Source organism: Mauremys reevesii, linkage group 16 (genome assembly GCF_016161935.1).
Source record: "Mauremys reevesii isolate NIE-2019 linkage group 16, ASM1616193v1, whole genome shotgun sequence".
Classification (NCBI taxonomy): Eukaryota; Metazoa; Chordata; order Testudines; family Geoemydidae; genus Mauremys; species Mauremys reevesii.
In genome coordinates, this window is record NC_052638.1 from 21,204,983 (window position 1) to 21,220,754 (window position 15,772).

General features: G+C 43.2%; 1 long non-coding RNA gene across 2 annotated transcripts in view; it reads left to right on the top strand.

Moving 5' to 3' along the window:
* Positions 1-15,772, top strand: part of LOC120384748 — a 171,069-nt gene that overhangs the window by 9,905 nt on the left and 145,392 nt on the right. For both annotated transcript variants that reach the window (XR_005589085.1, XR_005589084.1), the window contains exon 2: positions 10,872-11,212. This is a non-coding gene — a long non-coding RNA (uncharacterized LOC120384748). The remainder of the gene's footprint in view (positions 1-10,871; positions 11,213-15,772) is intronic.

Here is a 15,772-nt window from a genome sequence, read left to right on the forward strand (position 1 = left end):
AACACTGGAGGTTTTTAAAAACAAGTTGGACAAACACCTGTCGGGGATGATTTAGGTTTACTTGGTCTGCCTCTGCAAGGGGCTGAACTTGACTTCTCTAGGTCCCTTCCAGCCCTGCATTTCTATGATTCTGTGTATTCAAAAAATGTTTTGGAGCAATGGAGAAACATCAGATGTGTCATGTGGGGTTATTTTTTTTGCTGCAATCACTTCTAACTGCCATTTGCTGAAACAGCAGATAGCAAGTGCAAGTAGTGATGGTGTTAAAATTCATTAGATCTGCAGAATATTGTTAGCTTCAGATTTACATTGTGGTGGCAAATAGCATGACACGTTAACAAGATGTTGCACAGTAACATTACTGCTAAACTTAGATGCAAGGCTTCTCTTGCAATAGATTCTTAATGTGTCTTAAAAGGAGAGTTTACGTACTGTGATTGTTGGCAGTTTGGTAGTAAAATGGATGTTCAAGACAGGAAGGTCAGGTAAAGATATTTACCTATAATAATAAATTAAAAAAGCTTTGCTATTTGTCATTTGTAGTGTAGTGAGACCTGGAGTCCTCTATCAGGATCAAGGTCCCCCTGTGCAAGGTGCTCTGCTAGTATAAAGATGGTGTAATGGGCGTGTATTAACCCTTTCAAATCCAGTGAGGAGTTTAAGGGGCTCCAGAAAACCCAATTAACCCATTCTTTGGCATCTGAAGGGGGAGGCAGGTAACTAAGGATTAGACTCAGCAGGGGAGAATCAGCTGAGGTGGTAAGAACTGCAGGATACTGGCAAGGAGTAGTTAGGAGTCTCCTCTTTCCGGGAAAGGAATTACAGAGATGGTGCTTGTACCCTGGGACTATCCCTGGAGGAAGAGGATAACTAGAGAAGGAAGCTCCTAAATCAGGCCTGTGGGAAGACTTCAGGGAAGAAGCCATGAGAGTCAGCACTTAACTTAATCTAAAACTTTTTAGACAGAATCTTTAGGGGCAAATGTAAAGATCTTCAGGAGCAATCCTGACTAAAACCCCTTATCCAGCAAATCTTTTTTAAATATGGGCAGGGTGTGTGTGTGTGTGTGTGTGTGTACGTCGTTATTAGTAGTACTTGCAAACTTTGCTGGATTGGAGGTTTAATGCAGCAAAGCTTACAATGATTTCCTAGTATGTCTTCTAGTGTTTTGGAACTTCAGAAGTGCTTTCCTGTTGAAAGGGGAAGTCCCCTGCAAATGATAGACTACTTATTTACATCAAGCAGTGTGTTCCACTCCTACAACCATTTAAGATTCTCACGTGAAAGAGAGAGACACACACACACACACACACACATATCCCCACTTCTTTCTCTCTTCCTGTGACAATGTGCTGATTTCATTGATCCTCAAACAACTGTCCTATTTTAAAGTACTCTTGTAATAACTCCAGATATTTGGTTCCTGTCATTTTGGGTTGGGAGCTGTAGAAGCTTTGGCTAAAATAACAAATTAGTGCAAGAAGAAGCTTTCTGAAGGATGTGGCTCTGCGTGTGTGTGTGTGTGTATGTATAATATAATCTATCCCATTCTGTATCAAACTACTTGAGTCTTGGCTAAGGGGACAGATTAATCTGGTTGAATTAATGCTGTCTGTTGTTTCATGCTCTTTCTCCTGTGTATTTTAGATATCCAACTAGATTGATACCATGATAAAGAGGAAAGGTGTAATGGCATTATAAAAGTCATTGGGCATGGGTAGGGACATGGTCTTATATAGGCATCTATTACCCCTCATCCCTGTTCTGATTTTTTTTTTTTTTTTTTTTTTACACTTGCTATCTGGTCACCCTAGGCATGGGGTGAAGCAGCAAGTTTGGGCAGCTGGGTAGGGGCTTGTTGGGGCTTTAGATATCTAGAGACGTTTGAGAGGCAGTTTAGGATTGGGCAAAATCATATTAATCATCCAGTAGTACAAATATTATAAGCGATGAAATACTTAATGTTGACATTTAAATTGTCATCTTTAGGTTTTAGAGTTAATAGCTATTGAAATGAAACGAATGGGGCAACTCCTGCCTCTAGGACAGATTGTTTCAGGAAGTACAATCTGCATTGATTTACACTCAGCTTGCATTGTAAAGGTTATTCTTACAAGGCTGCTTGGATGGATATTTTAAATGAGACTCTAGTCTCAAGCACATTCTGAAGGGAGCAAAGGTGGACTTCATGGCAAATTCTGAGGCTTCAGAATCACTTAAAGGGCCTGGATGTTTGAAGCCTTAGAGTATTTGGCTTTAAGAAATTCTGAAAGGAGAAGATTGATTTCTCCTCCATTGCATTTGCTGATCGTGTTTAGTAATTTATGAAAAACATTTGCACAGGCATCGAGTCCTGTTGAGGGGTTGGCTACTCCTTGTGTAGTTAAAATGCTTATGCTGCCTGCCCAATTTAGAAGGAGGACGAGACCTTGCGTTTCATAGTCTTCATAGAGATATTGTCATGCTATGATTATGGCATAACTAAGATACATTTATGCAAGATGGGTCATGTTGAGATCATTGGAAAGGTTGATTTACTGAATAGGATTATCTTATTTGTATGCAAGTATCATTTCGGTATCTGAAGTTAGAAATATTGATTGTAATCAGGGGCGGCTCTAGCTTTTTTGCTGCCCCAAGCACGGCAGGCAGGCTGCCTTCGGCGACGTGCCTGCGGGAGGTCCCCGGTCCCGTGGCTTCGGCATACCTGCTGCCAAATTGCCACCAAATCCGTGGGATCGGCAGATCTCCCGCAGGTGCGCCGCCAAAGGCAGCCTGACTGCTGCCCTCGCAGGGACTGGCAGGGTGCCCCCCCTGCAGGTTGCTGCCCCAGGCACACGCTAGGAGCCGCCGCTGACTGTAATAATTACAACTGTGTTTTCACCTGGTGAACACCCCCCAGACTGTAGGCAAGCAGCCTGGATGGGCCATTAGGAAGAACAATAGGACTTTGAAGATACTAATCTCCCTCCTTCCTGAGAAGTTTCCTGGGATGTTATTTTGACACTTCAGGGTTCTGTGATCCTGTCACCTAGTACCAGACACCATCTTGAAATGCTGGTACTTTTCCACTGAAGGGGGTGGGGATCAAACTAAGAAACAAGAGATTCCTGCCATATGTAAATCCTATTTAAGGCTGGGCAGGCTCTTCTTCACTGCCTCCCTGCCCAAGAAGGAAGACTGCTGAAAACACATGAAGAAACAAAGGGACTAAGATGTGGTGGGGGCACAGGGAACAGGGTTTGAGCCCAGGTGAGAAAGATCAGCCTTGGGGAAACACACAGCTGTAAAATGCTGCCAGGCATCTTGCTTGGCAGGGTGCACTATTGTCATGCATCATAGTCCCTGCAGAGTCTTCATTACATGGCCAAGTTTGTGGAACAATGTGTAACATGTATGAGGGGAGTTAGGTGCACTCCGCTGAGAAACCTCATTCCTTGGCAGTCGTGTGACATTAATTACTAAAGACATGTTAGAATAGTCTGTGTGTGCAGAGGACCATGAAAGCATGAATAAATAAGGTCTCTAGTGATGAGCTGTCAGAATGGCAAATATGTTGGTGTCTGTAGAAAACAGATGGATCCTTTGCCAGTTGTGATCACTTCTGCTGTAAAAGGGTCAAATGTATTTTTGTGCCACAAGTACTCCTGTTTTTTTTGCGGATACAGACTAACACGGCTGCTACTCTGAAACCTTTCTTATCTAAGAATCTCTCTCATCCCTCTGAGCACATATAACAGTATTTTTTTTCCCTCCTTTTCCTTAACTCTTGGATTTTTGGGAATTAGATGGCATTTTATTACTTCCAGAGGCTAGTAATAGGTTAATATTGTGGCATCTCAAGTGTGTGGTTTTTATTTTTTTTATTTACACATACACACTTCTATTACAGAAAAATAACATAGGTAGAGATCTTCTATTCTGAACACATTCTTGAAAGACATTTTTGATCTTTTTATGGGAGTCTTGTCACACCACTGTGTCTTCAGGCTTCTGTGTTGCTTTTGAAAACTGGAGTATCTGAAACTTGAAGGTACCTGCAGTACCTTTGTGTTGGTCAGGGGTGGGTGTGTGGTGTGGAATTTTTTTATTTGCAGCTGTTTTTGATAAATCAGGAGAGAGATGGCTCTGTATTGAGTGCTTTAAGAGGTGGAAACCCACACAGGTCACAATTAAGTGATAAGGCTTTCTTGTCCCAAAGGGGATGAACAGTAAACTAGATGTGAACAGGCTTCCTCCCTGCCAATACTGTAGTTCCCCAAAGGGATTGGAGACTTGGCTCCACCCCTTTCCCACATTGGTCCCTGGAGCTAAACCATTGTGGGGGAGCACTTTAAAAGCTGTCATAGCCTCAGCTCTGGTGCATGTTACCCTGGTGCCTCTAGACCAGGGCTTCTCAACCTTTTTCTTTTTGAGCCCCACCCCCACCCCCCCAACATGCTATCAAAACTCCACAGCCCACCTGCCTGTGCCACACTGTTTCCCTGCATATCCAGTAGATTAAAAGCCAGGGCCAGTGTTGTGGGTAGCCAGCAGAGCCATTGCCTGGAGCCCCATGCCACAGAGGGCCCCCACAAAGCTAAGTTGCTGGGGCTTTGGCTTCAGCCCCAGGCGAGCAGGGTTCAGGCTTTGGCTTTCTACCCTGGGCTGCAGCAAGTTTAATGCCTGCCCTGCTCTCTGGTTTATTTTGGCTGACCCCTTGAAACACACTCCTGCTCACCCAGGAGGCCCTGGACGGCTGGTTGAGAACCACTGCTCTAGACAAGTCTGCCACAATGCCTCTGGGGATTCCTGCTAATACCCCTCCACACTGCTAAATCATGGCCTGTGATTTGGCATCAGGCATAATATAGGCCGAAGTGCAGATATTGCTATGTGATAGGTGCATCATTGTATGTTGGGGAGAGGAAAACTGTAGCAGACTGTCTGATGTGGGTGAAATGTAACCGTGGTGCTCCTACCACACCTAGATGCTTTGGACCAGCCTGTCACCTGTGAAAAGATACCTTTTTATGAGACTCTGCCAGTGAGAAGGGGGATTAAGTAGGGCCTGTACCCTTGTTACAATAGGATTTTTGACCTGATATGAGGTTGGCATGACAGCTCCATTCCCTGCCCTCCCCCCCCAGTGCAGAGAAGGTGTGTGGTTAAAGCACATAGTGCTCCTGGCTATACATGTCAGCGTAATAGCTCACAGAGGGTGGTTACAAGCCTATGCAACTTAGAGTAGTCCTGTACTGAGCCCCCTTTGCCCCACACCTCTCTCCTGCATCCGGTGTAGGAACAAAGCTCCATAGAATCTAGAGCCTTCATTCCTGGTAGAACCAGTGTTTGGCTCTGAGAAAGGCCTCCTTTTGGGATGGGGGAGCAGGCAGATACTGGACACGGTGTTGGTACATAATCAGTAAAAATATTTAAAGTATTACAGTATAAACCCCACTCATGCCACATTCACACTCCTTTCATATGACACCAGAGTCTGAAGATCCAAAGGAAATCCTGATGGCCAGTCAAAATTCAGTCTGATCACAAGGCGCGGGGAGCCCCACATTACACGCCCCTTCTCTTTCAGGGCTCTGGGTCAGTGTCTGACTCCGACTTCAGCTATAGCAAGCAACCTTTTTTTATTGACCAGTCATCACGTAATTAGCTCTTTGTCTGTTTACTAAGCCTTTCATCCATAACTCCAGGAAAGCAGTTCCAGGCAGGCCACCATAATCCAAGACATTCCATTTCCTCTTATGGACATGACAATTTGTTTTTCACAGACCATTCTTGACTGCTTACAACCTTAAATCCTTGCTTCAGTTGCCAACACACAACTCGCATACCCATGTCCAGCATACAGCATTTATACCAGGCCCATATGGCCTATAATATAGTAGTATATGTTGCAATACATATCCCAACACCAGTATTGATGACCTTCTTTGCCGCTTAAAATGAAAAGGCAGCATCCTCCCGTTATGTGGGGAAAACAGTTTACGGAAGCACAAGCTAAATTTAACCCACTGGCACAAATGCATACAACTGGGGATAGACGTACCTGACCTTGACATCTGTGCTTCTTCAAAGTTTGGATTTGACTCTGGACAGTCAGCACATGGTCTTGGTCCTGGGCTGCATCCACAAGCAGAAATGGGCTATTTCCTGATTCAGAGTCTGCTGACAATACAGCGTTCTGTGCCCTGTCCTAAATCTCATCTGGTTGCAGATCTGATACTTTTCTCATTTATGTAGGGGTGTGGATTTTTTTAGTTTGTTTTAAATGATGTATATTGCCAAATGGAGACATGGCAAACTTCATGCATTTCACTCTACCAGTGAAATTTTTCCCCACTGCCTGACACAGTACGGTTGTAATCCTGATGTTGGGATCTGATATGTTGCTAACACTCACTGCTTTTTTTGTTTTTGTTTTTTAAATTCAGTCAGGCAACATATGCTTGCTGCTCCTTTTTATTTATTTATTTAGTTTTTAGTGGCTGAATATTCATAAGAGTGCTTTACAGATATAGCTGCTGTTTTTTAATTTTCTGTTGTTACTATTCTTTATCAATAGTAGCTGCTTCCTTTTGGGCCAAATTCTGCAGTTCTTATATAGGCCAAACTCCCACTGGAATGAAAGCTGAGGGTCTGCGCTTGCTCATCTGAGCAGATGTGGTGATGCAGAATTTGGTCTCTGAGAGATTGGGGCCTAGTTCATAGTTAATATTAGTATTAACTCTGTGAATTTACATTAATTTCACAAACTGAAAGGAAGAATGTTCTTAAAACCTATGCAGTAGTGCTGCGTATGTTACTACATTACGAACACCTTGGGAATGGATGTTCATAACTCTGAACATGTTATGGTTCTTTCAAAAGTTTACAAGTGAACATTGACTTAATACAGGTTTGCAGGGCCGGCTCTGGCTTTTTTGCCACCCCAAGCGCAAAAAAAAAAGGGGGGGGGGCAGAGCGACAAAGCAGGAGGGGGGGGAAAAAACAACCAAACAAAAAAAACCTGCGGCGCGGCCAGAGCAGCGGGGGGGAGGGACCTGCAGCGCGGCCGGAGCAGCAAAGCAGGGAAACAAAACAAAACAAAAACCTGGGGCATGGCCGGAGCGGCAAAGCGGGGTGGGGGGGGGAACGGAGAGGCAAAGCAGGGGGGGAAAAAACAACAAAAAAACCCCTGCCAGGCAGCCGGAGCCAGGTGCAAGGGGACTCCGTGTGCTGCAGACATGCAGCGGAGTGTGCACCCAGGCTAGCGGGGAGGGAGTGGGGGGGAGACAGAGCAGGGGGGTGGCCAGGGCTTCAGCGGGGTGCTTGTCCCGCGGTCCCGACCACTGTGCCGCCTGCCGGGAGGGCTTCGCTCTGCTCCAGTCAGTGGCGAGGGAAGAACAGGGGCTGCCCTGCCCAGCTTGCTGCAGGGCACTCTCCTCCTCCGCACTGCCGCCCCCTACAGGGCGGCCGGAGTGGCAAACCAAAAAAACCCATACGAAAAACCGGCCGTGCTGCCCTGAGTTGGGGTGGAATGCCGCCCCATAGAATATGCCGCCCCAAGCACCAGCTTGCTCAGCTGGTGCCTGGAGCCGGCCCTGCAGGTTTGAAACTTCACTATGCAGAAGAAAAAAAACTGCTTTTAACCATCTTAATTTAAATGAAACAAGCACAAACAGTTTATCTTGTCAAATCTTTTTTTAAACTTTCCCTTTATTTTCTTTAGTAGTTTACATTTAACATTATACTGTATTTGCCTCCTCCCCACCCTTTGTCTCTGCTGCTGCCTGATTGTGTACTTCCGGTTCCAAATGAGGGGTGTGGTTGACTGGTCAGTTTGGAACTGTAAGGTTCTACTGTATGTAAAAATTATGTTAAGGCCGAAAAATGCTAGATGTACACACTGTAACTGTAAAGTACTGTATAGGAATTGTAAAGGAAAGGCCTGCAGTTCAATATGATGTACACATAATAGTATCTAAAACTATACAGAAGATGGAGAACAATTTTTTGCTTTCCAAGGTGGATTTGGCTAGTAGAACCGAATGAAACCAAAGCTGTAAGTAGATGGTTTCAGGTAATGCTGTACATAGTAGACTTTTGAGAGGGGAAATTTGAAAAAGGAAAAATGAAAAGCCTGAACAATTTAAAAGTGTATCTGAAAACTTTGCAAACAAAGAATTTCATTGCTTGCACATCTATTTATTTTTATACACACACACACACACACACACACACACACACACACACACACACACACACTATTTTCAAGAAGGAAGAAAAAATAGCAGGGAGTAGAGGAAGGGTGCAAAGATACTTTGTCATTCTATGTTTCACACTGCAGTTTTAGCCAACTTGTTCACCCTCCCGAACCCAAGTGTTTTGAATGCAATTTCCAGAGCATTCGGAGGCTGAAATTACAGCTGGCAGAAACTATTCTGTAAATTAGCTAACCTACTCTCTCTCCTTAAACATCAGCCAGCATGCCACCTGCACTGATTTCAGTCTGATCTAAGATTGACTGCAGATCTATGAATTTTGCTGCTCTGCACACTGCTAGACTCGGCTCACAGAACCAGGGGAAAATGGGAAGGCACAAGGCAGTATGAGACAGTTTAGCCACCTTTCTTTGGACTCTAGGCTTGTTTTGTTACACATGGTCTCTATCAGTATTTAACTTCAGCCTGACTTTGAAATGTTTATGCTAAAGGAACAGAGGATGTTAGTGAAAGCTGTTAAATTTGCAACAGTACAATTCCCAAGAGAAGCCAAATGTTCAATGAAACAGGCAGTAAAACAAATGGAGTCCAGTTCATCCCTGTATAAAGCTATTGACTTCTGTGGAGTTACAACAGAGGTGGATTTGGCCCATTGCATTTAAGTAGCTGCTTGTAAATTATGCTTTATGAAGTGCTATTGTAAACATGTACACTCTTGAAACAGTGAACATCAAGGTATTTTGTGTGTAATTAACAGAAGTAAAAATACTAACACTGAATACTCTTTTTCAGTACAATCAAGCTTGTTAATGTGTGCTGCAATTAACTGTACCTTTTTCAGGTGACAGTAGCATAGCTGATTTCAAGAGCTTTGGCCCTCTGTCATATACAGTTCTGCATCATCATGTATACCAAAATCAAAGCTGTACTCTTGAGTTTGCTTTCAGATTTGCCAAAAACCCACTAGCATCTCAAACATGAGATCATTCAACAGACAAGTCACACATTCATCAGTAAAAAGACTGTTCGTTTTTTGAAGATAATCATAGGACTGGAAGGGACCTCGAAGTCATCTAGTCTAGTCCCCTGCATTCATGGCATGACTAAGTATTCTCTAGGCCATCCCTGACAGGTGTTTGTCTAACCTGCTCTTAAAAATCTCCAATGATGGAGATTCCACAACCTTCCTAGGCAATTCATTTCAGTGCTTATCCACTCTGACAGTTAGGAATTTTTTTCTAATGTCCAATCTAAACCTCCCTTGCTGCAATTTAATCCCGTTGCTGCTTGTCCTATCCTTAAAGGCTAAGAAGAACAAATCTTCTCCCTCCTCCTTGTAACAACCTCAGTCCTATTCCCCCCCGGCCTCTCCATTAGTCACCTCTTTTCCAAGCTGAAAAGCCCCAGTCTTATTAATCTCTCCTCATATGGAAGTTGTTCCATACCCCTAATCATTTTTTATTGTCCTTTTCTGAACTCTTTCCAATTCCAATATATCTTTTTTGAGATGGGGCAACCACATCTGCACACAGTATTCAAGATGTGGGCATACCATGGATTTATATAGAAGCAATATATTTTTTATCCCTTTCTTAATGATTCCCAACATTGTGTTCACTTTTTTGACTGCCGCTACACATTGAGTGGATGTTTTCAGAGAATTACTCACAATGACTCCAAGATCTTTCTTGAGTGGTAACAGCTAATTTAGACCCCATCATTTTATATGTATAGTTGGGATTATGTTTTCCAATGTGCATTACTTTGCATTTATCAGATTAAATTTCATCTGCCATTTTGTTGCCCAGTCACCCAGTTTTGATAGAGCCCTTTGTAGCTCTTCACAGTCTGCCTGGGACTTAACTATTTTGAGTAGTTTTGTATCATCTGCAAATTTTGCCACTTCACTGTTTACCCCTTTTTCCAGGTCATTTATGAATATGTTGAATAGGACTGGTCCCATTACAGACCCCTGGGGGACGCCACTGTTTATCTCTCTCCATTTTGAAAACTGACCATTTATACCTACCTTTTTGTTTCCTTTATTTTAATCAGTTACCAATCCACGAGAGGCCCTTCCCTCTTATCCCATGACAGCTTACTTTGCTTAATAGCCTTTGGTGAGGGACCTTGTCAAAGGTTTTCTGAAAATTTAAGTACACTGGATCCCCCTTGTCCACATGCTTGTTGAACCCCCTCTAAGAATTCTAGTAGATTGGAGAGGCATGATTTCCCTTTACATGTTGACTCTTCCCCAACAAATTATGTTCATTTATATAGTTTCAACCAGTTTGCCCAGCACTGAAGTCAGGCTTACCAGCCTGTAATTGCCGAGATCACCTCTGGAGCCCTTTTTAAAAATTGGCATCACGTTAGCTATCTTCCAGTCATTTGGTATTGGAGCTGATTTAAATGATAGGTTACAAACTACAGTTAGTAGTTCTGCAATTTCATATTTGAGTTCCTTCAGAACTCTTGGGTGAACACCATCTGATCCTGGTGACTAATTAGTGCTTAGTTTATCAATGTTTTCCAAAACCTCCTCTAATGACACCCAGAATGTCATTCTCATATAATAATAATAAATATTATATATGAATTATGTTTGCTTTTTTTGCAACAGTGTTACACTGACTCATATTTAGCTTATGATCCACTCTGACCCTGTAGGGAGGCGGTGTGGTTCCCCAATGCCTCGGAGAGGGACAAGCTCTGCCGGACACCAGAATGGGTGGAGCCAGAGCACTCCAAGCCCACCCTCCAGCGAGTGAGAGGCTGGACAGGAAGTATAAGAGCTCAACCCCAGAGCTCACTCGAGAGGCAGCTGCTGGAGAGGCCAGACACCTCCAGCCCAGCTCCCGCGGGGCACACTCTAGCAGCCAGCGGTGGACCTGGAGACTGCTCTGACCAGCCAATACTTGACACGGACCCGCGTGTGGGAGAGTCGCTGAGCCTACCTCAAGGATCCAGTGGTGATCGGGCCCCCCCCTGAGGACACCACCTTGACCCAGGTACCTCCAGTTGGGAAGTAGCCTGGGGGAAGCTGACCTGAGTCTGGCTGCAACACAGACGGAACCCATGTCAGTGTGTTGTGGCCAGGATCCCCACTGACACAGCAGTGGGCCTTCTGCTGCTGCTAGAGCCCCGGGCTGGGATGCAGTGGAGTAGGAGGGCCTGCGTCCTCCTTCCCTCCCCCGCACCGAACATGTGGATGGCAGTCTTCCCTCTCCCAGGCTGCTTGGAGCCTGAAGCCTGGGTGCACTATTTACCTGTGTTTGCTCAGCCCTGCCTGAGGGCCTGTGCCTTGGACTCGTTACTGCCCTGCCCTGACCCAAGGCCTGGGCTAGTTATCTGTTAATTGTTACCTGCCTGTGCTCAGCCCCCTGCCAGACAGCTTGAGCCAGGACTCCTGATTCCCCAAGGGGCCGTGCAAGGACTAAGGGAGGCAGTGTGGTTCCCCATTGCCCCAGAGAGGGATGAACCCTCTCTATAGACCCCAGATCCCTTTCCGCAGTACTCCGTCCAAGGCAGTCATTTCCCATTTTGCATGCATACAACTGATTTTGCACTTGTCCTCATTGAATTTCATCCTATTTACTTCAACCATTACTCCAGTTTGTCCAGATCATTTTTAATTTTAGTATTATCTTTATAACTTTATAAGTGTACTTTCTATGCCATTATCTACATCATTGATGAAGATATTTGACAGAACTGGACCCAGAACTGATCTCTGCAACACCCCACTTGTTATGCCCTTCCAGCATGACTGTGAACCACTGATAACTACTCTCTGGGAATGGTTTTCCAACCAGTTATGCACCCACCTTGTAGTAGCTCCATCTAGGTTGGATTTCCCTAGTTTGTTTATTAGAAGGTCTTGTGCAAAATGATATACAAGTTTATAATTTAGGGCCACAGTCTTGTATCCTTACTTACATTGAGCAGTGTTCCACCCTACAAATGGTTCCAGAATTTTTATAGATATCAATGTTGAGATATTTGCAGCTGATTTAAAACCATTCTAATTCAGAAACAGCTGGTTACCACAGTGAGCTCTAAGATGGCTGTATGAGGAAAGGGGTGGGGAGAAACACAGCTGATGATAATACAAGTAACTACTTAGTGTCCTTACGATAAAACATTATTTTAGGGACTTCCTGCTTGTTTCTAGTCAGTTTTCATTTTAACAAAATAACTTCCAATCAGATCAGGTCCAGTGGGATGTTTAAACTCTTTAGTATTATAAAGGTCAGACTTGCAGGATCTTGCAGGTTAACTCTCATATGCTTTTAAACAAGAGGGTTGCTGCTGTGAGGTTCTTTTGTCGGTGGAGGCTAGAGATTTTTAATGAGCCATAATAGAAAGATGAATATGTATGTATCCTCAACATATGGAGGAACTTCTTGTCATTCTTTGTCTACTCTTTCTGTTTTATAAGAAGAGGAAAAGGGTAGATTACAGCACTGCTGGAGGTTCTTTCGCCACCAGAGTATTCCATGAAACTAGTGTATTTTACAACCCCCATTTCTGTTACCGAAATGTGTTAGCTAACGCTCAGCAACTATACTGGCTAAAAAGGAGAAAACTAAGCACTTCTCTGAAGTGAGATTGTAGTTGTTTTTTTTTTTTTTTAAGCCACCATGGACAGCTGTCAGAGTAGCTGCACCAGTACAAATCCCTAGCCTAGCCTGGCAAAACTGGTCATGATTTGCACCGGCGGATGTTACCGTTTTTGCATGAAACTGGGGTACATCACCTGATGCATCTATTTTTGTTTGTGTTCATTCAGTCTCATCTCTGAGGCTGAAACCCAGGAGAATGAATGTCGGTTTAAAAGAAAATATCTCAGTACCTAACCCCAGATGGTGTAGTTACATGTAATTAAGTTGACTTCTATGGGACTTGGAAAAGTAACACAATAAATAGTGAAAACCTACAACTTTTTATATGACGTGAACAACATAGTTAAGTTCTTGACAGTTAAGATATTTTTTGTAAATTGTGCTGTTTCTTAGTACTTGTACACTACCAGGTAAAAAAATGTAACTATGATCTCCCTGGGGGACAAACTCTGCACTCCTTACTCAGATGAGTCACTTTTTGGGACCATCGTTATAAAGAGGTGTTCCTAAATGCTAAAGAGGAACCTCTAAATACTTACATGGCAACTTACATTCAAAATTAGTGGTATGTGTAAGTAACGTGAAGCTACATGTTTGCAGATGCAATGTGACTTTTATAAATGAGTGCTGATGAGACGTATTGAACATATACAATAACCTGGTGTCTATTGACGTGTAAAGAAGTGGTTCTCAACCAGGGGTAGGGATACCACTGGGTGTACATAGAGGTCTTCTAGGGGGTACGTCAACACATCTAGATATTTGCTTAGTTTCGCAACAGGCTATGTAAAAACTAGCAAAGTCAGTACAAACTCGAATTTCATGCAGACAATGACTTGTTTATACTGCTCTATATATTATTCAGTGTTTCTCAAGCTGGAGTCATGGGATGGGTTTAAGGGGGTTGCACGTGCAGGGCTAACATTAGGGGGTGGCAAGCAGGGCAATTGCTTGGGGCACCACACCACAGGAAGCCAAAACCCAAGCCCTGCCACCTGGGGCTGAAATCAGACTTTTGAGAGGGGTATAGTAGTTTGGAAAGATTGAGAACCACGGGTGTAGAGTATGCAGGCACACACACATACTGTGTATACAATATATACATGTGTACACAAACTAAGTGAGTCATGATGGATATAACTGATTCCAGTGGAGGAAAACTCAGTATAGGTCCTGGTAGCTCAATCAGGAAGTGGCTTTGGTTTAGTTAATCTGGCAGAGTTACTATCTGCAGACAATGAAGGTGGTAGTGTGCGCCACAGATGAGATGGTATGTGTCATATATGTACGTAGCAAGTTCAGTCACTGCATGAGGGCTCTGCTAGTGTTTAATTCTGCTTAGTATCTGGTCACTGTCTGGTAGAAATACCCAGGGGTACAGAGAGAGAGACCTGGAAAATAGAAAATTAATACAGTGGGTGGGTATTGAGAGGTACCGGGGAATACAGTGTATATAAATGAATAGTGGTTTAAGCCCAAGTAGGTTTCTGTGTGTGTTGCTATTCCTGGTACAGTGCCCCAGTGTTGCATCTTGCTGAAAGCAGCAGAGGATCTGTTTTAATGTTTTCTTTTATTGAGAACCCATAGGAACAACAGCTTCTCTGTTTACTAACAAATGCCATTCTGCTCTCTGCATTTCCCCAGCCCATCTAAATTGCTAGTCAGACTCTGGTGTCCATTCTACAGTGTGCAGGCCTAGACAATACTTGCATAAACTCTCTGGTGGCTTCATTATTTTTCACCCAGCACGAATAAATTTTAGCAATTTGGTTCTTTTACAACTTCCAAATTCTTGTCAGAATTAAAAAAATATATATGTATTTAAATGTACAAATCCCATAAAATCCACTTAGTGTTGTTTTTTCTGCTAATAACACTATGGGTTCAGATTCTGATTTATTTTACAACTGTGTAAATCTGGAATAACTGCGCTGACTGCAAACTTAATTGATTTTTTTCCCCACTCATTGATAAAAATGTTAAATAGGGAGGGTTGAGAACCAATCACTGTGGGGACCCCACTAGAAACATTCCTGTTCAGTGATGATTCCCTGTTAGGTCTCAGTGTAACTAATCAGTTAGCCAGCTTTTAATCCATTTAATTTGGGCTATGTTAATTTTATATCATTGTAGTTTTTAAATCAAAAGGTCAGTGCGGTACCAACTCAAATGCTTTAAGATAAGTGTAAGTATATTGCCTCAATTCCTTTATCAATCAAACTTGTAATCTCATAAAAAAGATATCAAATTAGTTTGACAATCTAGTTTCCATAAACCCATGTTGATTGGCATTAACTCTATTACTCTCCTTTAATTCTTCATTAATCAAGTCTCATATCAGCCACTCCATTATCTTGCCTGGGGCTGATGTTAGATACAGGGTTACATCTACACTGCATTTAAAAAACCTGCCCCAGGTCAGCTCACTTGAACTTGTGGGGTTTGTGTTGCTGGACTAAAAGTAACAGTGTAGATGTAGCCCAGGCTCTGAAAGCCTGCGAGTGGGGATGGATGGGTCTCAGAGCCCAGGCCCTAGCCTGAACTTCTACCCTGCTATTTTTATTCCTGCCAGCCTGAGTGAATTGACCTGGACTCTGAGACTCGATGTACCCCGATAGGCCAAAAATTACCTGGATTATCCCATCTATCCTTTTAAAATATTGGCACAATATTAATTTACTTCCAGTCTTCTGGAACTTATGGATAGTCAACATTAATAGTCCAGCAAGCTCCTCAGCCAGCTGTTTTTTGAAACTTTTGGATGCAAGTGATGTGGACCTTCTGATTTGAAAATGTCTAATTTTAACAGCTGCTGTTGAACATCTTCCTGAGATACTAGTGGAATTGTGTTCTCGTATATAAGATGACATCATCACTTTCCCCCCAAATACAGAACAGAAATATTTATTAAACACTTCTCCAGCTTCTGCATTATTGATAAGTCTC